The following is a 23,793-nucleotide window of genomic DNA, read 5'->3' on the forward strand; positions in this document are numbered from 1 at the left end:
GTCCTTCGGACTTGAGCATCCTTCTTGCTGACGATAGTCACCATGTTCCCTATAGGCCAGTCCATAATTTTGCCTACTTTACACCCTCCGCCTCATCCCTCCAAGGAAGGGAGACTCCACCGTCTGGACCAAAAAAGAACGTGTCATTTTACCTTGACCACACAAAACCATTCCGGGTAAACGATCATCTCTACGTGGGATATGTCCGGGGCAAAAAAGGGAAGGTCGTGCTCTGTCCGATAAACCGACCACGTCGACACCGAAGCACCAGGTCAAGGAAAGCTCGAAGTCGAAGCAGTCCATGTCGACACCGAAGCACGCTTCGGCGCCGAAAACACCCTCGACACCGGGGGCATCTTCGATACCGAAGAAGTCGGATCCGAACAAAACTTCGGCACCGAAAATACAAATGGACATTTCAAAGAAAAAACACCTTTCGGAACCGAAAACTGCGGTACCGACACAGGAACACGGAACGGATCCTAAACAAAAGACTTTGTTTATTGACCCAAAGACTGGCAAGGTAGTCACAGAACTACCTAAAAAGAGGAAACATGAACATTTGGACGACAAGGCTCATCCAAAGAAGAGAACAATGGGGACGAATACAACTCCTCCCCCTTCTCCCAAACCTCACACACCATCTTCGCCTCTTCCTCACAATAGGCCAGATATTCCTCCCACACGTCCATCTACACCTACAACAGATGGAGAGAGTGACACAGGGGAGGGGGGACACCCTGGGGATGATGAGGACACAATCCCAGAGGAGGCAGACCCATGGGAGGAGTATAATGTGGGATCAGGTAATGATACCGACCTTGAGTCATATCCCTCAAAACCTTCACCTCCTGATGACAATACTGGGTTTGCACAACTCATTACTAGAGCAGCAACATTTCATAAGGTAGACCTACATACAGAACCTCTAGTACAGGACTTCTTATTAGAGACACTACCTACTGCACAAAAAACATCAGGAACACTACCAATGCTAAAAGGCCTTCTCAGTCATACATCAGAGATATTCAAAGACCCAGTGAGGGCTAGGGTATTGAACCCAAGAATTGATAAAAAATATAGGGCAGCTCCAAAAGACCCAATATACATTAAGGGACAAATTCCTCTAGACTCACTAGTGGTCACAAACGCTCGCAAGAGAGCAAACTCTTTATCTACAGGAGAAGCGCCACCTCCTGACAAAGAGTCTAAACTAATAGATGCCTCTGGCAAGAGAGTAGCATCTCAAGCGGCAAACAGTTGGCGCATAGCTAATACGCAAGCACTACTTGCAAGGTATGACAGAGCGCATTATGATGAGTTAGAAACACTCATCAAACATCTCCCTAAAGAACATCAAAAGAGAGCTGATCAACTTATACAAGAAGGGAAGTTAATTACTAACACTTCAATAAAGTGCGCCCTAGACGCGGCAGAAACTGCGGCAAGGTCGACAAATACAAGCATCATGTTAAGGAGACATGCATGGCTCAGAGTGTCAGGATTCAAACAAGAGGTACAAACCTCGTTACTTAACCAACCTTTTGATGGGAAAACACTTTTTGGCACAGGGACAGATGAGGCCCTAGAAAAAATGAAAAAGGATACAGAAACGGCTAAATCAATGGGAGCATTGCAACAGCCGACACAAAGAGGTTCCTTTCGTAGATCCACCTATAGAGGAGGATCCAAAAGTACAGGTACAAACCAACAGCAAACCTCTTTTACACCTACATCACCCAGAGGTAATTCTAGAGGTGGATACAGGGGTAACAACAACAAGGGTAGAGGTCGCGGAAACAACAACAACCGCAACTCTCCAACCCCAAAACAGTGACTTCATAGAGCTTCCCCCAGACCATATAACACCGGTAGGGGGACGCCTATCACAGTTCCTACCTGTCTGGGAAAACATCACATCAGACAAGTGGGTAAGACAAATTATCCAACATGGTTATTGCCTAGAACTCACAGCTACCCCACCAAACATCCCCCCCAAACAGCGTCCAATGAAACAAGATCACCTGACACTGTTAAAACAGGAAGTAATATCACTGCTAGAAAAGCATGCCATAGAGAAGGTTCCACAGCACCAACAGGGAACAGGAGTATACTTCCTAATCCCCAAAAAGGACGGGTCTCTAAGGCCAATACTGGACCTAAGACCTCTCAACGCATACATAAATTCGGAACATTTCCACATGGTCACGCTCCAACAAGTACTTCCTTTACTGAAGAAAGGGGACTTTCTTTCTACACTGGATCTAAAAGACGCTTACTTTCATATCCCTATTCACAAAGCCCACAGGAAATACCTCAGGTTTGTGGTAGAAGGACAACATTATCAGTTCAAAGTCCTCCCATTTGGTGTCACGACGGCACCAAGGGTGTTCACAAAATGCCTGGCAGTGGTAGCAGCTCACCTAAGAAGACAACAAATTCATGTCTTCCCATACTTGGACGACTGGCTAATAAAAGCCAGGTCGCAAGAGGAGTGTCTGCAACACACACAAAAGACAATTCAGCTACTACACCAGCTAGGGTTCACGGTGAACTACACAAAGTCACACCTACAACCAAACAAAGTTCAACAATATCTGGGGGCTACCATAGACACAGAAAAAGCCAAAGTGTACCCCAACCCAATCAGAGTCCAAGCAATGCTTACAATCATTCAGAGATTTCAGCCACAACACTCACTAACAGCAAGAGTGTTCATGCAGCTATTAGGCATGATGTCATCCTGCATACTGCTAATACCATATGCAAAACTACAAATGCGTCCGCTACAAGAATGTTTAGCGACACAGTGGAATCAGGCTCAAGGACAGATTACGGATCTGGTGTTGGTAGACGACCGCACACACCGTTCTCTGAAGTGGTGGAACAGAATAAACATTACCAAGGGGCGGTCGTTCCTAGAGCCAATTCCACAGGTGACAATAACAGCAGACGCATCGCTCACCGGATGGGGAGCACATATGGACAAATACACAGTACAAGGAAGGTGGAGTGTGCAGGAAAGAACACTGCACATCAACTATCTAGAACTACTGGCAGTGTTTCTAGCATTGAAAGCCTTTCAGATACATGTTATCCACAAAGCAGTCCTGATCAGAACAGACAACATGACAGCAATGTATTATATTCAAAAACAGGGGGGGACGCACTCTCTCCAATTATCCAGACTAGCACAGGAAATTTGGAGATGGGCCATTCCTCAAAACATCTATCTGTTAGCCGAACACCTACCAGGAGTTCAAAACCAGATAGCAGACATCTTAAGCAGACAGTCGGAACAAATACACGAATGGGAACTGCACCAACAAATACTGCAGCCATTCTTCCAAAGATGGGGACAACCAGAGATAGACCTATTTGCCACTCATCAGAACGCAAAATGCCAAAGCTTCGCGTCCAGGTACCCACATCACCTGTCGCAGGGCAATGTGTTATGGATAAATTGGTCCAACAAATTTGCATACGCTTTTCCCCCTCTCCCACTAATCCCATTAGTGGTCAGGAAACTGCAACAACATTCAATGACCATGATACTAGTAGCACCCACGTGGGCAAGACAGCCGTGGTTCACCACGCTCCTGCAACTCTCACAAGTGCCACATCAAAAGCTACGAATTCTACCCATGCACCTTACACAGAACCATGGAGAAATCATGCACCCAGATCCAACTCAATTGAACTTAGCGATCTGGCTCCTGAAATCCTAGAATTTGGGTACTTAGATCTCCCCCCAAATTGCATGGAAATAATTAAACAAGCGAGACGTCCAACCACCAGAGCATGCTATGCAGCTAAGTGGAAGAGGTTTGCTATACACTGTACTAATAACAATATCAACCCTCTAGACGTATCAACAAGGGAGATTATTTGCTACTTGTTACACTTACAGCAATGTAATCTAGCGTACACATCTATCAGAGTACATCTAGCAGCTATAGCAGCATACCTACAAAACAGGCAGCGCATATCACTGTTCAGAGTACCAGCGATAAAAGCATTCATGGAAGGTCTTAAAAGAGTCATTCCACCAAGATTACCACCTTCCCCAGTCTGGAACCTCAACGTAGTACTCACCAGACTAATGGGGCCACCCTTCGAACCTATGCATAGGTGCGAAATACAATTCCTTACATGGAAGGTGGCATTCCTTATAGCCATTACCTCACTCAGAAGAGTAAGCGAGTTACAGGCATTAACAATACAAGAACCATTCTTACAGATACACCAGAATAAAGTGGTTCTTAGAACAAACCCAAAGTTCTTGCCTAAAGTAATTTCAGCATTCCACATCAATCAGCCAGTGGAATTACCAGTCTTCTTTCCAAAGCCACAGACGGTGGCAGAAAGGGCTCTACATACACTAGATGTTAAAAGAGCCATTTCGTACTACATAGAAAGAACACAAGACTTCAGGAAAACTAAACAACTTTTTGTAGCATTTTCCCCAACACATAAGGGCAATCCTATCTCTAAAGCAGGCATCGCAAGATGGATTGTAAGATGTATACAAATATGTTACATTAAAGCAAAGAGAACATTAACTGTTCCTCCTAGAGCTCATTCCACAAGAAAACTAGGAGCATCTATGGCATTCTTAGGGAACATTCCCCTAGATGACATATGTAGAGCAGCAACTTGGTCTACACCACATACATTCACAAAGCACTACTGTGTTGATGTACAGGCTGCACAACAAGCCAGAGTGGGCCAAGCTGTATTAAAAACTCTATTTCAGACAGTTGCGACAGACACTGGTGACCACCGCTAGGGAGGTAACTGCTGTACAATCTATTCATAAATGTACCATCTGCAGCCCATATGCCTCGAACGGAATATGCTACTTACCAGTATGCATCTGTTCTTGGCATAGAGGGCTGCAGAGTGGTACATGCCCTCCCTGCCTCCCCGGAAACCTGTGTCTGTCCCAACATTATCTTATTTAGATACATTTACATGGGCATATCTTTATGTACTACACTACACTACTCCATCTAACCCTACTATGGCAAAACAATCTAAGGATGGAGCCGATGCCCATGCGCACTAACACCGAGAGGAGGAGTCACCTATGACGACAAAGACTTCTCCAGAAGAAAAACAAAGTGCAATCATCCGAGCCCAACACCAGATGGCGATCTATTCATAAATGTACCACTCTGCAGCCCTCTATGCCAAGAACAGATGCATACTGGTAAGTAGCATATTCCTTACTTTGGTTGCGCCTTATCTGGTAGAGAGATTATCTAGCTGCAGATTCCTAACCTACTCCCCGATCCCAACAGCGGCAAATTGATTTTTAGGAACAGGGCGACTCCCTTTTCCCATTCTTCCCTGTTTTTAATGTATGGGTGACTATTTGCACTCAGATACGTGGGTGACTTTTGCACCCTGGTATAGGAACTTTGTCCTCGTTTTGTGAACAGAATTGGTTTAGGAGCATGGACACTGGACCTTTATTGGCTCCTTGGTCCCCCCTCTCTTTTGTTGAATTGATTATGCACGGCTGTACGGCCGCGGGACCTACCCTATTTCCTTCCCTTTTCAAGTGGGCACACGAGACGGTTCCTTGGGGTCTTTGGGTGCTGACTTTATGTTAAGCCTTGAATTGGTAACTTCGGATAATTCCGGGGGATTAATTCTTTGCATTAAAATACGTGAGGACTTGCATTACTGTCCTTGGTGTTAGGCAATTTGGCTGTATTCTCTTAGTCCCCATTTTATGGCCTAAGCGTCACCTATATGTTGATGGTTGTGAATTTGGAAACATCCATATAGATTTAAGTTAATTTTCAAGGGGTGGTCCAGTCACGACATCAGGACATGTCACAATAGGGAAATTCCTACATAGATTGAAGTTAATTTTCGAGGTGTGGTCCAATCATGATACTAGGACCTGTCTCATACGGGAATGCCTGAACTAGTGAGGAGTAACTTAAACCGGATTAATTTTGTAGATTTGTGTGAACACTTAATCATTACCGGCATTGTTATTTTCCTTGACTATGAAGCCAGTGCGCAGAAGCGAGGGAGCAGTGTGCACAGCTAATACGCATGCGCCGCTGCTGCGTTGTTTCGCACATGCGCAGTTTAACACTTCCTTGTGAGGCTTCACCGTAAAGAGTTACCGCCTCTTTTTTCCACCCCTCCACCCGATCCATTTATTTAAACTCTGCATTTCACCGCCTTTATTTCATTCTCGGCGAGCGTTTGGACAGGGGTAGGTGTACTAGAGGCTACACCCGCATTACTTAGTAAGTGCCATTTCAATTAATTCCATCTTACTTCACCGGTACTTTTTCCGTTGTGCTTATGTACCTGGTTTGTGTCTATTGCTTCCACAGCCCGACTTTTCGCGGGCGTCCATTCCCTTGACCACTGGAGGAGAGCTTTAATTAATATTTGGTAAGCACTGTGATGTGAACTACCCACCTCACGGTTGGTACTTTTCACCAATTTTCAACATTGGCAGAGTTCTGCCCTATAGTTGTTATACATTTAATCAACCTTATACAGCCAAGGTTAGTTGCCTTTTAACGCCATTATATGCGTTATTTTGAGCCTAAGGGCTCCTTGAACTAGCAGCCCCCGATCTACTGTGGACCAGTCTTGTGTGCCTGCGTAATCTTTCTATTTGAAGCGCTGTGTACACATAAGTGCACTTTGTGATGCATCAAGTTGTTACTGATGCTCACATGCGGCTTACTTTGCTTTTTCTCTTTCTAGGTATCATCCAGGAGCAGCTTCTATGTAACAGCTACAACCACATAGTGGGGACATAGGTCTCCTGATCCGCCCTGGATGAGATAAGAGGGTTCTCATTTTAACTTTTATGTATTTTACTCACTTGCACTTCACTTTGTTTTTGGTCCTGACGAAGCGCCAATGACCTACGGGCGATAGAGACGCGAAACATGTTGACCTTGACTAGTGACACCCAGGCATAGTGGGCCTTGTGGGGTCAGTCATTTTTAAGCAGTACTTGTAACTGCCAAGGGTTACCTAGACAATCTTGTCGCTGCTTCCATACCCTTGATTTTATCACACTATCATGTTTGCATGTAATTGATTTACCCTCTCTTACCCTTCCCCCCACACCTGCATGCAACATCCGGCTAATCCTCTAAAAGATCTCCGATAAAGTGACCCTTCGGGGACCCGTAGGGAATTGCAGCGCCGGCCCTACGAGGAGCAAAATTGCCCGATGATGAAGCACGACATCCTCCGGGGTGTGTGAGGGCAGCAGAGGATGTAGTATGTCTCTCCTTCTCCCATCAGGGTATTTTTTACCTAGGATTACTTTTCCCCATTCTTCCCTGTTTTTAATGTATGGGTGACTATCTGCACTCAGATACGTGGGTGACTTTTGCACCCTGGTATAGGAACTTTGTCCTCGTTTTGTGGACAGATTTGGTTTAGGAGCATGGACTCTGGACCTTTATTGGCTCCTTGATTCCCCCCTCTCTTTTGTTGAATTGCCCTTGTCCCACATACCAGTGGTCAGTATTCTTTGTGGCTTTGCGCTTCTGGCGTGAAGAGTAGCAAAAAGAAATTGATGTCAGTGCCCTGGGGTGGTGTCTATATTGGCACAACGCACATCACTTCTGACGCAGCTTACGCCATACAGAGCCAAAAGGCGCGCAGGGAAACTGCTAACATAAACATTTGCTGATTTAGTCCGGTGCCTGGAGATAAAGCTAAGGTAAAGAATCTGCAACTAGATATAGTTTCTACCAGATAAGGCATTAACAAATGTAAGTAACTTATTCTTCGTTGATTATATGAGAGCATCTCAACATTAAAAAGTAGTGTGCACTCCCTTGATTCATAAATAGACTTTTCAAATTGGTTTTCATTAATCTAGACCTTGTTTTATCGTTGGATGCTTGGTGCCACCCATTTACACCAGTTTTAGGCTATATCTCTCTTGGCCGCTTTCACTCTTAAGCCAAAAATATTTTTTGGTATCTCGTAAGAATATTCATCCAGAATAGTTAATAAGAGTATTTGTGAGTTAATAAAACCCAATTACCCAGTACATCGTTATATGCTTTTTTTACGTAACTACTTCCAGAATTCCTGCAGGACTCTGCTGCTCCTTGAAGTAGGCAACTATCCCCCTTCCTTTGACATCGAAGACATTTAGGTGAGTGTAGGAAGCAAGGTAGGCAGAGGTAAAAGTAGATAGCACCTTACTCTCTATTTGTGGTAGTGTGGGCAAGCAGTAAGGCATGAGCAGAGGGTAGTGTTAAGCATGTTCGAGGCATATGGGCTGCAGATGGTACATTTATGAATAGATCGCCATCTGGTGTTGGGCTCGGATGATTGCACTTTGTTTTTCTTCTGGAGAAGTCTTTGTCGTCATAGGTGACTCCTCCTCTCGGTGTTAGTGCGCATGGGCATCGGCTCCATCCTTAGATTGTTTTTTTCCGCCATCGGGTTCGGATGAGGATCGAAGCGCTCCGGACCGACTTCAACAAAGAAGGTTACAACCGGCGCGTATTCCTTTCCAAATCGACGGTATCGTTATCGAACGCGACTTCACTCCATACCGACGCGATTCGAAGGACGACGACTACAAGAAACTCGACGTAGTCCAGCCCGGGGTCCATGGAAAGGACTCCATTCAAAAAATGTCCAACGTGTGGTGCTAAGTTCCCACACAAGGACCTACACGAAGTGTGCAACCTCTGCTTGTCCCCTGAACACGAATCCAGGGACTGTGAGGCCTGTGCAGCGTTCTCGTCAAAGTCGACGATTAGAAACCGTCGAGCCCGAAGACACGAGGTATCGAGAATGCAGTCACAAGCAATCCCGGAGCTGTTCGAGGACCAGCACCTAGAAGAGGAGGAAGAAGAGGCCGACGAGGCGGGGTCAGAAGCGGACGAGTCCGACGTCGAGGAAATCGACGTCCAACAAACCGTGAGTGACGACGTCCCTTTACCGAAAAACAGACCCCGCACGGTGTCGACCCCGCCCTCGAGCCCGGTCAGACAACCGAAAAAAGTTTCCAACGCCCCGCCTTCGAGCCCGGCAACGAAACAGAAACCGAAACACTCGGTCCCCCATCATAGTGGTTCCGGTTCCGATAAACCGACCACGTCGACACCGAAGCACCAGGTCAAGGAAAGCTCGAAGTCGAAGCAGTCCATGTCGACACCGAAGCACGCTTCGGCGCCGAAAACACCCTCGACACCGGGGGCATCTTCGATACCGAAGAAGTCGGATCCGAACAAAATTCGGCACCGAAAATTCAAATGGACATTTCAAAGAAAAAACACCTTTCGGAACCGAAAACTGCGGTACCGACACAGGAACACGGAACGGATCCTAAACAAAAGACTTTGTTTATTGACCCAAAGACTGGCAAGGTAGTCACAGAACTACCTAAAAAGAGGAAACATGAACATTTGGACGACAAGGCTCATCCAAAGAAGAGAACAATGGGGACGAATACAACTCCTCCCCCTTCTCCCAAACCTCACACACCATCTTCGCCTCTTCCTCACAATAGGCCAGATATTCCTCCCACACGTCCATCTACACCTACAACAGATGGAGAGAGTGACACAGGGGAGGGGGGACACCCTGGGGATGATGAGGACACAATCCCAGAGGAGGCAGACCCATGGGAGGAGTATAATGTGGGATCAGGTAATGATACCGACCTTGAGTCATATCCCTCAAAACCTTCACCTCCTGATGACAATACTGGGTTTGCACAACTCATTACTAGAGCAGCAACATTTCATAAGGTAGACCTACATACAGAACCTCTAGTACAGGACTTCTTATTAGAGACACTACCTACTGCACAAAAAACATCAGGAACACTACCAATGCTAAAAGGCCTTCTCAGTCATACATCAGAGATATTCAAAGACCCAGTGAGGGCTAGGGTATTGAACCCAAGAATTGATAAAAAATATAGGGCAGCTCCAAAAGACCCAATATACATTAAGGGACAAATTCCTCTAGACTCACTAGTGGTCAAACGCTCGCAAGAGAGCAAACTCTTTATCTACAGGAGAAGCGCCACCTCCTGACAAAGAGTCTAAACTAATAGATGCCTCTGGCAAGAGAGTAGCATCTCAAGCGGCAAACAGTTGGCGCATAGCTAATACGCAAGCACTACTTGCAAGGTATGACAGAGCGCATTATGATGAGTTAGAAACACTCATCAAACATCTCCCTAAAGAACATCAAAAGAGAGCTGATCAACTTATACAAGAAGGGAAGTTAATTACTAACACTTCAATAAAGTGCGCCCTAGACGCGGCAGAAACTGCGGCAAGGTCGACAAATACAAGCATCATGTTAAGGAGACATGCATGGCTCAGAGTGTCAGGATTCAAACAAGAGGTACAAACCTCGTTACTTAACCAACCTTTTGATGGGAAAACACTTTTTGGCACAGGGACAGATGAGGCCCTAGAAAAAATGAAAAAGGATACAGAAACGGCTAAATCAATGGGAGCATTGCAACAGCCGACACAAAGAGGTTCCTTTCGTAGATCCACCTATAGAGGAGGATCCAAAAGTACAGGTACAAACCAACAGCAAACCTCTTTTACACCTACATCACCCAGAGGTAATTCTAGAGGTGGATACAGGGGTAACAACAACAAGGGTAGAGGTCGCGGAAACAACAACAACCGCAACTCTCCAACCCCAAAACAGTGACTTCATAGAGCTTCCCCCAGACCATATAACACCGGTAGGGGGACGCCTATCACAGTTCCTACCTGTCTGGGAAAACATCACATCAGACAAGTGGGTAAGACAAATTATCCAACATGGTTATTGCCTAGAACTCACAGCTACCCCACCAAACATCCCCCCCAAACAGCGTCCAATGAAACAAGATCACCTGACACTGTTAAAACAGGAAGTAATATCACTGCTAGAAAAGCATGCCATAGAGAAGGTTCCACAGCACCAACAGGGAACAGGAGTATACTCCCTATACTTCCTAATCCCCAAAAAGGACGGGTCTCTAAGGCCAATACTGGACCTAAGACCTCTCAACGCATACATAAATTCGGAACATTTCCACATGGTCACGCTCCAACAAGTACTTCCTTTACTGAAGAAAGGGGACTTTCTTTCTACACTGGATCTAAAAGACGCTTACTTTCATATCCCTATTCACAAAGCCCACAGGAAATACCTCAGGTTTGTGGTAGAAGGACAACATTATCAGTTCAAAGTCCTCCCATTTGGTGTCACGACGGCACCAAGGGTGTTCACAAAATGCCTGGCAGTGGTAGCAGCTCACCTAAGAAGACAACAAATTCATGTCTTCCCATACTTGGACGACTGGCTAATAAAAGCCAGGTCGCAAGAGGAGTGTCTGCAACACACACAAAAGACAATTCAGCTACTACACCAGCTAGGGTTCACGGTGAACTACACAAAGTCACACCTACAACCAAACAAAGTTCAACAATATCTGGGGGCTACCATAGACACAGAAAAAGCCAAAGTGTACCCCAACCCAATCAGAGTCCAAGCAATGCTTACAATCATTCAGAGATTTCAGCCACAACACTCACTAACAGCAAGAGTGTTCATGCAGCTATTAGGCATGATGTCATCCTGCATACTGCTAATACCATATGCAAAACTACAAATGCGTCCGCTACAAGAATGTTTAGCGACACAGTGGAATCAGGCTCAAGGACAGATTACGGATCTGGTGTTGGTAGACGACCGCACACACCGTTCTCTGAAGTGGTGGAACAGAATAAACATTACCAAGGGGCGGTCGTTCCTAGAGCCAACAATAACAGCAGACGCATCGCTCACCGGATGGGGAGCACATATGGGCAAATACACAGTACAAGGAAGGTGGAGTGTGCAGGAAAGAACACTGCACATCAACTATCTAGAACTACTGGCAGTGTTTCTAGCATTGAAAGCCTTTCAGATACATGTTATCCACAAAGCAGTCCTGATCAGAACAGACAACATGACAGCAATGTATTATATTCAAAAACAGGGGGGGACGCACTCTCTCCAATTATCCAGACTAGCACAGGAAATTTGGAGATGGGCCATTCCTCAAAACATCTATCTGTTAGCCGAACACCTACCAGGAGTTCAAAACCAGATAGCAGACATCTTAAGCAGACAGTCGGAACAAATACACGAATGGGAACTGCACCAACAAATACTGCAGCCATTCTTCCAAAGATGGGGACAACCAGAGATAGACCTATTTGCCACTCATCAGAACGCAAAATGCCAAAGCTTCGCGTCCAGGTACCCACATCACCTGTCGCAGGGCAATGCGTTATGGATAAATTGGTCCAACAAATTTGCATACGCTTTTCCCCCTCTCCCACTAATCCCATTAGTGGTCAGGAAACTGCAACAACATTCAATGACCATGATACTAGTAGCACCCACGTGGGCAAGACAGCCGTGGTTCACCACGCTCCTGCAACTCTCACAAGTGCCACATCAAAAGCTACGAATTCTACCCATGCACCTTACACAGAACCATGGAGAAATCATGCACCCAGATCCAACTCAATTGAACTTAGCGATCTGGCTCCTGAAATCCTAGAATTTGGGTACTTAGATCTCCCCCCAAATTGCATGGAAATAATTAAACAAGCGAGACGTCCAACCACCAGAGCATGCTATGCAGCTAAGTGGAAGAGGTTTGCTATACACTGTACTAATAACAATATCAACCCTCTAGACGTATCAACAAGGGAGATTATTTGCTACTTGTTACACTTACAGCAATGTAATCTAGCGTACACATCTATCAGAGTACATCTAGCAGCTATAGCAGCATACCTACAAAACAGGCAGCGCATATCACTGTTCAGAGTACCAGCGATAAAAGCATTCATGGAAGGTCTTAAAAGAGTCATTCCACCAAGATTACCACCTTCCCCAGTCTGGAACCTCAACGTAGTACTCACCAGACTAATGGGGCCACCCTTCGAACCTATGCATAGGTGCGAAATACAATTCCTTACATGGAAGGTGGCATTCCTTATAGCCATTACCTCACTCAGAAGAGTAAGCGAGTTACAGGCATTAACAATACAAGAACCATTCTTACAGATACACCAGAATAAAGTGGTTCTTAGAACAAACCCAAAGTTCTTGCCTAAAGTAATTTCAGCATTCCACATCAATCAGCCAGTGGAATTACCAGTCTTCTTTCCAAAGCCACAGACGGTGGCAGAAAGGGCTCTACATACACTAGATGTTAAAAGAGCCATTTCGTACTACATAGAAAGAACACAAGACTTCAGGAAAACTAAACAACTATTTGTAGCATTTTCCCCAACACATAAGGGCAATCCTATCTCTAAAGCAGGCATCGCAAGATGGATTGTAAGATGTATACAAATATGTTACATTAAAGCAAAGAGAACATTAACTGTTCCTCCTAGAGCTCATTCCACAAGAAAACTAGGAGCATCTATGGCATTCTTAGGGAACATTCCCCTAGATGACATATGTAGAGCAGCAACTTGGTCTACACCACATACATTCACAAAGCACTACTGTGTTGATGTACAGGCTGCACAACAAGCCAGAGTGGGCCAAGCTGTATTAAAAACTCTATTTCAGACAGTTGCGACAGACACTGGTGACCACCGCTAGGGAGGTAACTGCTGTACAATCTATTCATAAATGTACCATCTGCAGCCCATATGCCTCGAACGGAATATGCTACTTACCAGTATGCATCTGTTCTTGGCATAGAGGGCTGCAGAGTGGTACATGCCCTCCCTGCCTCCCCGGAAACCTGTGTCTGTCCCAACATTATCTTATTTAGATACATTTACATGGGCATATCTTTATGTACTACACTACACTACTCCATCTAACCCTACTATGGCAAAACAATCTAAGGATGGAGCCGATGCCCATGCGCACTAACACCGAGAGGAGGAGTCACCTATGACGACAAAGACTTCTCCAGAAGAAAAACAAAGTGCAATCATCCGAGCCCAACACCAGATGGCGATCTATTCATAAATGTACCACTCTGCAGCCCTCTATGCCAAGAACAGATGCATACTGGTAAGTAGCATATTCCTTATTGTACACACTCAGGCAGCAAATGATGTCACACACTCAAAGACTGAACTCAGACCAATTTGTTTGTATCAAAAATATTATTAGGTTATTTTATTTCTTGGAGCCAAGCCAAGCCTATGCAGGTAAGTGCAATAAATGCTGTACAGAATCTTATGCAATGTTTTACAATCGAATACAGGATCAAATGTAGTTGACTGAATTACAGTTACTTTTCAGATTACTATGCACGTTACTTTTCAGACTACTTTTGCTATTTAATCTGATATGCCTAGATATCACGCTGAGACATCTCCTAGACAAAAGGTAGGTAATTCACGTTTAGTACATAGGCAGTTTTTCAATGTTCCATACACACCAACTTCACACTTAAACAGTTTTCAGGAAAAGGCTGTCAATGCAATCCTATGTAATGAAATTGAGTTATTGTTTTACAGGTAAGTACAATTTTGTTGGAGTTGGTATTCTGGGGTTAGAACCAGGTTTCCTCCAGGGTCAACGATGCACTCTTGAAACACCCTCAGCGCACTAGGGTTGCCGGGTGTAGAGTGCTAAGGCCCAATGTTAACCAATGGGGGATAGGGGGCCACAGCTTGGTGGTTGCTCACGAGCAGGCCACAAGGTTGTGGGAGCAAAGCTCCTGGTGTTAGGCTCAGGGCAAAGGAGGATCCGAGTTAGCACCCAAAGTACACCAGTAGCGGCGCAGGGGCCGCTGGGTGCAGGATGCTGTTTTAGCATTGGGTGCCCTGTTGTTTTCGATGCAGATTCTCTGGTTGCAACAAAGACTGCAGGCTCGGGGACGAAGATCTTCTCGAGGTGACCACCGGTTGGAGAGGTAAGTTGGAAAGCTGGGTCACTGTCTGTTGGGCCTGCCAAGGCCGTGGGAAAACTGGTTCAGAGGTGTCTTTAGGCGTCGGGTTTTCCTTAGCAGCTCTGGTGGCGGTCGGGGGATCCTCCAGAAAGAGGCTGCGGGCTTAGCTTGGAGATTTGAGGCAGGGCAGAGATCACCAGATCTCAGGTCAGGATCGCCGGGGAGACCTCCTCGTGGTGGTGGGCCACTCGAACTCGGGTTGTGGGTGTCTGGTGCAGAGTGGTGCACCCTTGTGGTGTCGGCTGGGGCTTGAGACTGTGGGTGAGCAAATCTGGTGCTCACGGGAGACAAAGTCTTTGGCTTGGAAGGCAGGGCAGGTTCTCGGTTTTCTTGAGGCTGCTGGCTGCAGGACACACAGGATTTCGCTGGAGCAGGTTCGAGGTGGGGAAAAGCCGGTAGAGCTGGGACCAAGTCAGTGGGCATCCTCCTCTTCGTAGTTTCAGCACCGCTTCTTCGCTCCTTCTTCTTGATGATTCTTGTCTGAGGATGCACGGTTCAGGGTTGCCCCTAAATACTAGATTTGGGGGTGTTACAAGTGAGCATAACCCTTATTATGCCACACTCCAGTGGAAGGGGGTCATATGCCTCACTCTGTCTGGGTCCCCCCATGTGCAAGATGGCAGGGACTGAGAGTTGTGCTTCACCTCGCCTCCTCCACCTGAGGGGTGGGGTTGGCAAAGGTGAGCACACCTCCCTTCCTCACTTGGTTTTCCCGCTGATTCTCTCGCCCAAAGTGGAGGGTCAGAACCGGTGGGGGCCAGTTGCTGGAAGCTGCAAAGGCCTGGGGTAGCTCACAAAGGCAGTAAGTCTTTGAAGCTTCCCCTTCGTGGACCCTGCCCATTCTGGGGGAGGAGGCTTGGCACCTCTTCCCAGGATGTGCATTGTTTCAGACCCCCGAGAGCATCAGGCTCTTGACCCAGTGGTCCAGAAACATGTCTGCTGGTGGCAGCTGGCGAGGAGCCACTCAGCCTGGACACTAGTGTTAGGTCGTTTTTCAGGAGGCATCTCTAAGATGCCCTCTGAGTGCATTTTTCAGTAAATCCCACACTGACATCAGTGTGGGTTTTAATGTGCTGAGAAGTTTGATACCAATCTTCCCAGTTTTCAGTAAAGCCAGTGTGGTGCTGGGGAGTTTGTAATGACAAACGTCCAGCACCATATACTCTTAATGGCATTACTGCACTTACAATGTCTAAGAATTGACTTAGACACTGTAGGGGTACAGGGCTCATGCACCTGTACCCTCACCACTTGTATAGTGCACCCAGCTAGAGGGGTGGCTGACCTATACCAGGGCAGTGGGTTGCTGTTCTGCACTAATACATGCAGCCTGCAATGGGGGGGGGGGGTGTTTTTAATGCAGTTTAAGGAAAGAACATAGGACCTGGGTACCTGTTTAGCAGGATACCAGGGCACACTTAGTAAAAGTACACCATCAGTTTAGCAAAAGGTCGGGGCAACTGTGCAAAAAGAGGCCCCTTTCTTACAGTGCAGAATTTTGCTTAATGCCCCAGAGCTTAAAATCTAATATAGTATGCCCGGTGTAGGTTCTTACACTGTATCCAATTACATTTTGCAGAGACTGCCATCTCTCGGAGGGTAATGCCAAAACTTCTTACCATTATATGCCCTCTGGTCTGCCCACATCTGCCTGCCTTAAGCTTAACAAAGGTGTCTGGTAAATTGATTAATAAAGATGTTTTCAAGCTGGAGACCTTTTTTCTCTCTCGAGTTCTTCTATAGTGCATGTTGTAGTTGTAGAAATGTGTAAATTTGCCAATCCATATTTTTCTTGGAGTTCAGCAAAAGATGTAAGTGTGTTTTGTGTAAGAACTTCCCCCAGAGTGGACACACCTAATCTATCCCATCCCTCAGAATTTGGTAATGGCGCCCTCTGAGGTAGTAGTGCGCCCTCCCATAATGTGGTTTCCTTGGTTAGTATTCCCTGCCAGAATATTTGTTTCACATTAGCTGCTATTTACGGACACCGTGGCTGCTCCTCTATACATATACAGCATTTGTCATGAACTCATGGGGGCCTTATTCTGCCAGAGAAAGGAGCTGATAGTGTATATAAGCCTCGAAAGGAAGAACGCGGAAAAGGGTAAGGGTAGTAGTGTAGGGTATTTAGCATTTTAGGGACCCTTCTGCATGTGGATAGAAGCAAGTGGGTTCTAGCACTTGAGGTCTTGTTGTAGGCTATTTGTCAAGAGGCTTAGGTTTTCCGCCAGGGCCGCCAAAGGCTTCAGAGTTATGTTCATTCAAATATAATAACGAGTGGTGGACTGACTTGATTTAAGATTGCGAGGCTCTTTTTTCCATGACCTCTTGCATGTTCAATTTACACTTAATCTGAAATAGATTGAAACTCATTAAGAGGTTGTCCGTTTTGGAACTTAGGGTTCCTAGGTGCGAGAGAAGGACCAAATGATTGTTTACATATTGGGGGACCTTGGCCTCTATTCCGTGGGTCCAGGAGAAGGCCTCTGTTCCTTCATCACATTGAAGCCACTCTACCAAAGGTTTGATAGCTGTTGCACAAATCAATGGGAAGCTTGGACAGCCTGGCATGTGTGTCTATTTACTTGGACTGGAGTCGATCAACTACCGTCTGGTTGTCCACTAGCCGGATATCAGCTTGTAGTAAAAGTGTGTAGGCAGTACATTTTTACCTCAAATTAGTCCTAAATAGTATTTGGAAAATGTAGTCCTAAAGTAAACTATCAAATCCCTTTTTCAGAATCTACCAGGCATAGTGCAAAAGGTTTCTCAGGACTGTGGGGACAGTGTAATGGCGGTATATATTCTACAAATATTGTGCCTGGTATATCTCAGTGGCATAAAGCTACTTTGATTGCATTTAACTACCTTTTGATTTACTTTCAACAGATGATTAGCCAGGATTTTAGGGACATTTTTGGACTCTATATTTAGAAGTGAGATTGGTCTGTGCAATGTACCTTCAGAAGTCAGGCGGTTGAGTTTAAGCAGCACAATGATGGTGACCTTGCACAAGTCCCTGGAGTAAGGGTGGTACTCTACTGAGCTGATGTAAAGAGCTCACACAGTGGCTCAAAGAGAAAGGAGGCATAAGCTTTAACAATTCTGAAAACCCACTGGGACCAAGGTTTTTTGTGATTTTAACCAGCTAAGTGTCTCTGTTACCACTTCAGTTGTAATCGCCACTTCCTTTGTAATGCGATCTTCGCTAGTTAGGCACACATTTTGTGGGGCATCCACAAACCATACAAGCGCCTCAGACTGCATTGGGGCATTAGGAGCATAGAGCTGTATGTAAACCTGGGCAAATGAATAATCATGCGGGTGATTGATTAGTAAAAAAAGAGAATTTCTCCTGGGACTATTTCGTTACCCTCTAATCAATATTAGTAATGGGTACTACTCCTATCCAAAACTCTCACTCTTGTATATCATTCTTCCATTCTTTCAATATTCAGTTCCTCAAGGGTAATTTGGTAACATCACTTAAACAACAGAACTAATTAAGAGAAACACAGTTTATCTTTAATAAAATAAAAAATGACATATATTACAACAACCAATAAATAAATATAGATAACAGTTAGAAGTCCTATTGACCAACAGTTTTGACTGTGCATGAGATTAAAATTACAGGTTGTATGTAATGACAATATGTAAAGCTAAATACTGTAGAGCTAACAACCAAGTGAAGTGCAAAACATAAAAAGCATCTCAGATTCCGTTACTCCACATTGAACTCAATATATATTTTTGACCAGGTGTCCATTAATCATTTCATCAAAAGAAACACCCGTGTGGTTCCTTGGATGTAACATTCAATGATGCGTCGACGCGTTTCGGTGGCTCATGTATTTCTCTATGCCACCTTCTTCAGGACAATATATGTATACAATAGCTCTCTTCTCATAACAGCATGTGTATCCTTTTAAGTTCTGAATAACTTTCCAAGGTGTCTTCTGGTTTGTCTCCAAACAATACCAGACCATGTACTTCGGAAAAAACCTTTTGGGCTCCTCTTATCCTATGATAGAATTCCGATAACTATTTTTTTGATTGTAGTCGGGTGCTATGGGACAAGCGGGGCTTGCAGAGCTCCGTGCGCTTTTCTATGAACGATTTATATATTCCTTGATGTCACATTCACCACCCGGTGATGTCACTGGGATGTCCTTCTAATGTTTATATTGGACAGTTTCTTAATCCCGTCTTGAATACTTGCAGGTATTAAGATTTTTGTTCACGTTGGTTCCAGGAGCGTCACCCTTCTGCCGTGTTTAGTGGATTTAGTGATTGATTAGTGCCCCTTTATGATTTTTTTATCTCCTCTACACCCCCAGTTTACCTATCCCCTTCATCTCATGCTAGTGGATGTTAGTTTATTTCATTCATTGGTTGGGGGAGGGATATCGTTGTAAGGTCTTAGCTGGTATGTGTTCTAAATATAGTCCATTAGATTGTATTGTGTGGTTGTATGGATAGAATGGTGGAGATTTATTTCATGCTGCTGCCGTGTTTGGTATGGTTTTTTTAATTTTAATAAAAAAATATTTTATTGGGTTTTTATAGACATATAAAACAGTTAACATTTAGTCATTTCGCGTTGTCCATACAGGGTTGCGTTCCATTTAGGCTTAGGTGTTGGTAGCCTGGGTTACAAAGGCTTGAGTTCCCTGTTACAACTATTGTCAAACAAATAACATATGACATATAACATAGAACATATACACTGTGGCGTTTTTGTGTTCGGGGTGTCCGAAGGGTCGGGCTGGATTCAGTGGACCCTGGGCTAAGACGGGCACCTGCCACATGGACTACTCTGTGGGGAGTGAGGATGGGGGGAGAGAGAAAAAGAGAGAGAGGAGAGAGGGTTCTAGGGGAAAAAGGGGAGTGGGGTGTCCTGCTCTGACTAACTGGGCCGTGCTGGGTTATGCCACTGGTGTTATCCTGCACCTTCACGGTGGATCATACGGGTCTAGGAATCGTGCATGGAGGTCAACAATCCACTATTAGGGTTTCTCCATGGTGTGTTGCATAGGGTTGTGATGTCGGCTCCCCTCAGGAACGTTACCCAATTCAGCCACCCCTTGAAGGTGGCCTTGGAGGTGTCCTTCCAATTGGTGAGAACTATTTTAGCTGCTGCTGTTAATAAGAGGTCGAGCAGGCTTCTGCCGTGTTGCGAATCTAGATCAGACGTTATAAACACGGTGGTGAGTGAGGAGAACTCTTCTTTAAGAGTACAACCTAATGCTTTGTTTATGAAGGAAAAAACTTTGTTCCAAATTTTTTTGACTTTAGTGCAGTGGAAGAGGAGGTGTGCCAGGTCCCCTTGTTCTATGTCACAGTTCCAGCAACAGTCGTGTTCTCTCAGGCCCATGGCCGCTAGCCGAGCCGGGGTCCAATATAGTTTGTGCAGCAGCCAGAATTTTGTCTGGGCGAGGACCGGGGAGACCATATTCTTCGAGGGGGCCGACCAGAGTGCGTATCTTTCTTGTTCGGTCAGGGCGGAGTCTAGGTCTGCCTCCCAGTAGATGGTTGTTTTGCTGTTAAGCATGGAAGTGTTGGGTCGGAGAAGTTTGTAGATGTGGGAGATCTGATGGCCGACTTTGTTTAGATTCTCCATATATTGGAAAATTGATGGAACGTATCTGGCTATACTTGATTTGGTTAGAGCGGTTCTGATTTTAAGAAAGTTGTAGAGATCTATGTCAGGTAATTTATGTCGATTTTGTAGTATGTTGAAGGTGAGGGGTGACCCCCCCCCCCCTTCTTCCACCTGTGCCGGGAACGAGAGCCCTAATTTTTTCCATGTGTCTATGGTTAGGGGTTTCCCTCTATATTTTATTTTTGAGTTTCCCCACAGCGATTCCCATTTCGAGTTTTTGATCCACCTTGAGCAGGTGCTGGAACCAGGTTCTTTTGTATGGTTTCTCTCAGGGAGATGCAGAGCTCCGGATTTAGGCAAGCTGCCACATTGCCGTCCAAGCCACGCCCCTTGGTATGTTTTTGTAAAGAAGAATTGATTTGATGGGCTACATTTTTCCTTTGTGAGGCATTTGTGGATCTGTCCGGTTGTCGTTTGGTGCAATACATGAAGGCTTTGAATAAGGTTTTGTTCCTGGTGGCAGTTTTACATTTTTTTTTCTGTAAAAGGCATCAGGAACTTGTGTTTTGCACCTTCAGTCTTCTTGCTTGCAAGTGAGCATTTTACTCCTGGAAAGTACTTGGATCCCGCAGACTGGAAATGCTTTTGAAAAGTAAACCTCTGTCTTGCCTATCACTTGTACATTGAGCCATGGTAGGGATAAAGCAATACTTAAGCCATATGTGTAAATATTCATTCAATTTCCTTGCACTGCCAGCACTCCAATGTTCTTTCTAGCTTGGCATACTGAAGTCTTCATGGAATCCAGAACGTTTGTGTTAAAAGGGCAGAAGTGAATATTGTGGTAGCAGATGTCTTGCTGTTTTGGGATTATCTCCTCTAAAAGGGGATGCATCTTCTTTAGAAATACCTTGTCCTCATGTGATTTTAGCCTGTTTTAGGTTGAAGCCTACACTGCGCTGTCTGGTTTGCTAAAGATAACTTGGTGACTTTCAGAAAGCTGACCTAGGAATGCATTCCGCTCGTAGCTTACCATTGGCTTTGTGGTTTGTAACTCACGTTTTCTAGCTTTCGATTTGCTGGCTTTTATTTGCTTTAAGCTGTCCAGTTTGAGTTCGTCTCCCCTCCACCCCCGTTGCACAAACCTTGTTTACTGTATTCTTCCACAAACTTGCTTTCTGTTTATTGGCTTTTAACCCCTTGCATGCTTGGGACGGTCCTCGCCGTCACGCGTCACGGTGGACATGTGCGGAGTACGGCCAGGGTTGTCCAAATCCTGCCCACTATTCACATTGCTCGCACAGCGCGCAAGGGGTTAAATCTTGTTCTTATCTTCACATTTGCTGTGCATTCAAAGACTGGTCAAATGTCAGGCCCTCTCTTCCAGGGAGCTTGGTGTTTATCTTACTTTCTCTGACTTCAATGTGGCAATCCTACTGAGTAGAGATTTAGAGAAGGTCTGCAGTTCCTGTGTGGACGTGGGGAGAGACAGGTCTTTCTTCGTAAAGCCCTCACACACCCCGAAAGGTGTCATGCTTCATCATTGGGCGGTTGCCCCGGTCAGGCCGGCGCTGCAATGCCTGATGGGCTCCCGCAACCGGGGCTCTTTGTCGGTGATCTTTTGAAGAAGAAGCAGTGAGGTGCGTGTGGGTGTGGGGGCTGGGTATTGCACAGAGAGGTCAAAATAGTTAAAATAGGTATAGAGCAGTCCTCTTAAATTAATTTTAATAAAAAGGTAGCTCTGGCCCAATTAAAAACCAAGTGTGTGCTCCTGTGCGGAAGATAATGTTCCTAGGGGGCAATCTATGTGTGGAAGGTCGACATGTTTCGTGCCTAACGGGTCTATTGGCACTTCTTCAGGACCGATAAAGAAATAAGGGAAATTCGTGCACTACTGCCTGTATTCAGATATTTAGCATAAATTACCAGGGGCAGTAGAAATGCCCTAGTTGACGTGTACTTGGGAATTCAGTAGACCTGTGTGAAAGGGAACAAAAAATTGGGGAGGGAGGTGGGGGAGGGGGAGAAAGGGGAGAAACCAAGGTAAGGTAACAACCATTAGTCTGAGTTGCCAGTCGCCTAGCAACACATAATGCACTAAACATAAGAACAACAAGCATTTACAATGCAATGGTTTTGCCTTTGTTAAAGTTAGAGCTATTGGCATTGCTCTTGACATTATTTTTATTTATGTTTTTTTAACATAAATAAATGGCATTGTCATTTACAATGCCAATAGCTTAATCTCTCGCAAATGCCACACACAAACACCCACACAGAGCCCTCCACACACACACCCACAGAGCCCCCCACACACACAGCCACACAGAGCCCCCCCAGACACACTGCGAGCCCCCCCACACACTGCGAGCCCCCCCCACACACTGCGAGCCCCCCCGCACACTGCGAGCCCCCCCGCACACTGCGAGCCCCCCCCGCACACTGCGAGCCCCCCCGCACACTGCGAGCCCCCCCCGCACACTGCGAACCCCCCCCGCACACTGCGAGCCCCCCCCGCACACTGCGAACCCCCCCCGCACACTGCGAGCCCCCCCCCCACACAGGAATGACTTGAGAAGGCCAGGCGGTGCGGCAAGTAAGGATGGTGGGGAGGGGCTTTTCTGCGTGGCCAGAGTCCAGTGGCAGTACATTTCTGGTCATGGGCCATTGAGCACAGCTCCCAGGGATCCAGCGACCGGACAGTCTCCACTGTGTAGGTAGGCAACAAGGCGCAGAGCAGGCACCAGGAAGGGCAGTCGGAAATAGCCAGTGCCCGCTTTGTCTGAGAAGGCCGCCTAGGAGCAAGATAGCAACGCAGCCCACGGCCAGCAGAGCAGGTAGGCCCCAGCAGAGCTGTAGGGGTCTCCCCCTAGACTACAGGGTTTCACTAGGATCACATCAGAAAAAAAATATTTAGGTGGTATTTCTTTCTGTTAAAATTGCTGAACTCTGGGACGTGCTTTCTGCAAAAATCATTGAAAAGAATAGTGCTGGTGGGCCCCATCTGTAAGCACAGGGTACGAGTAGTGCAGCACCAGGCCACCCAAACTCAGGTGAAAGAAAAATAGGCATAGCATATTGTACGAAAACTGCACGATCACGGGACAAAATGAAATTCTCCAAATATCTTTCCTGGAATGTTTGAAGTAGCCTGAACAAAACAAAAAGATCTTTGCACTTAATGTGGACCATCTGGAATACGTCACTACACTAAATCAAAACCCAAAAC

General features: G+C 45.7%; 1 protein-coding gene across 3 annotated transcripts in view; it reads left to right on the forward strand.

Annotated features, from left to right (window-relative positions):
- Positions 1–23,793, forward strand: part of DCAF8 (DDB1 and CUL4 associated factor 8) — a 317,296-nt gene that overhangs the window by 106,716 nt on the left and 186,787 nt on the right. The window lies entirely within an intron of this gene.

This window comes from Lissotriton helveticus, chromosome 12 (genome assembly GCF_964261635.1).
Source record: "Lissotriton helveticus chromosome 12, aLisHel1.1, whole genome shotgun sequence".
Classification (NCBI taxonomy): domain Eukaryota; kingdom Metazoa; phylum Chordata; class Amphibia; order Caudata; family Salamandridae; genus Lissotriton; species Lissotriton helveticus.